The sequence below is a fragment of the Schistocerca serialis genome, chromosome 5 (assembly GCF_023864345.2).
Source record: "Schistocerca serialis cubense isolate TAMUIC-IGC-003099 chromosome 5, iqSchSeri2.2, whole genome shotgun sequence".
NCBI classification, from domain to species: domain Eukaryota; kingdom Metazoa; phylum Arthropoda; class Insecta; order Orthoptera; family Acrididae; genus Schistocerca; species Schistocerca serialis.
In genome coordinates this window covers 240,787,814-240,789,513 of record NC_064642.1, presented here as the reverse complement: position 1 = coordinate 240,789,513, position 1,700 = coordinate 240,787,814, and the positions used below count along the sequence as shown (strand labels likewise).

Here is a 1,700-nt window from a genome sequence, read left to right as displayed (position 1 = left end):
CTTGCGGTTCCAGACTGCAGCGAAATGTGGGGTGGCTTATGATGCAGGTACCCAGTGGTAAAACCTTTCTATGGAGAGTAAATACCATGATGTTTATTTTCTTGCAGCATGCAAAGACTGTTTCATACGTGGAATGAGATATAACACTAGAAAATGGTTCAAATGGCTCTGAGCACTATGGGACTTAACTTTTGAGGTCATCAGTCCCCTAGAACTTAGAACTACATAAACCTAACCAACCTAAGGATATCACACACATCCATGCCAGAGGCAGGATTCGAACCTGCGACCGTAGCGGTCGCGCGGTTCCAAACTGCAGCGCCTAGAACCGCTCGGCCACCCCGGCCAGCGATAACAGTAAAATTAAATTTGTTAATACTCTGTTGGACGGTACTACTCAGGGACAGGCAAACCAGTCTGCTGAACCGTTCAACGCATATGAAATTTTTGAACGAATGTTTTTAAAGATACTGCAGCCAAGCAAGGCAGAGTAGGCTACAGAATGAATTTCCATATTGGACGAGTGTAAGAGGCTGGTAAATAATCAACGAAGGAATTTTGTCAGGAATAATTAAGGAAGTTAGTACATTTAGACAGTTCAATGGGAGTAACAACTGAAATCTCTACTTTAATGAGGAGATTACCAGAGAACTTGCAGTGGAAACTTCCACTGATTCTATTGAAAACTTTCAGGATTTCATTGAAATGATGGATCAAGCCAGGCTCAGGGGAATATGATAAAGGAAATAACCATAGGGAGCATGGGGAGAAAAGGAAAAATATGAGCTGGGCGTAACAATCACCAAAATTCAAACAGAGTAGAAATCAAAACGAAAACTGGAGGAAGTACAGTAATTGGGATAGAAATCAAAATGAAAATTGGAGAGAAAACAGATTAACATACAATGATAAAAATAGGAACGAAAGGGGCCCAGGGAGGAATGAACACCATAATGAACAAAGGCCAGTGCAGGAAGGTAGACATAGGATGCGGAAGATGAATAACAGAATAACAGAGGGCAACAGGAACAGAGTTCTTTAAACCAGGATATGTTTCAACTGGGGTCCAATTTGGAACAGGTCACAATGACAGTAACAGGAAAATACTTATAGGAAAAACAAAGGGGGGATTTCAAAATAAGTAAGAAGTAAGGCAGTAAGGGAAGAAAGAATATGCGGTATGGAGGCCGTCTTAGGCCAAGAATAGCTATTTGGGGGGGGGGGGGGTGTAATCAGTATGGTAAGAAATATTTTTAACAGAAAACCCAAGAATCAAGGGGTGGTGATTAATGTTGGAGGTTTGTTTAGTGATCATAATGTGGCAGACAGTGAAATAAACAGTGCTGGATTGGAGATATATTAAGTAATGAAAATGTATCAGCTGTGTAACTAGATAAGGTGAATGTGTGCTGTAAGGAAGAGAATGAGTGTGTGAATGAAGACATGAAAGTCATTGAATTGGGTGAAGTTGAGATTACTCCAATGGAAGGTGATATTTATTATGCGAAGGCAGCAGTGCCTATTTCTGGTGTTGTTATGATTGAAAATGTGGAGGAAAGAACATGTATTAACAGTGTGGATGATGATAATGATGAGCATGCTGGAGACCCTGTATTAAATATGATCACTGATAGTGGCTATGATGTGCAGAATAGGACTACAAAGGATAGTGTTGTGATACGTGCTGTGAGTAGTTCTAC

General features: G+C 40.5%; 1 non-coding gene across 1 annotated transcript; it reads right to left on the bottom strand.

The window, feature by feature from the left end:
- Positions 1 to 262: 262 nt before the first annotated feature.
- On the bottom strand, positions 263 to 346 carry Trnap-ugg (transfer RNA proline (anticodon UGG)). The gene has a single exon. It is a non-coding gene; the product is annotated as a tRNA-Pro (tRNA).
- Between the last annotated feature and the right edge of the window lie 1,354 nt (positions 347 to 1,700).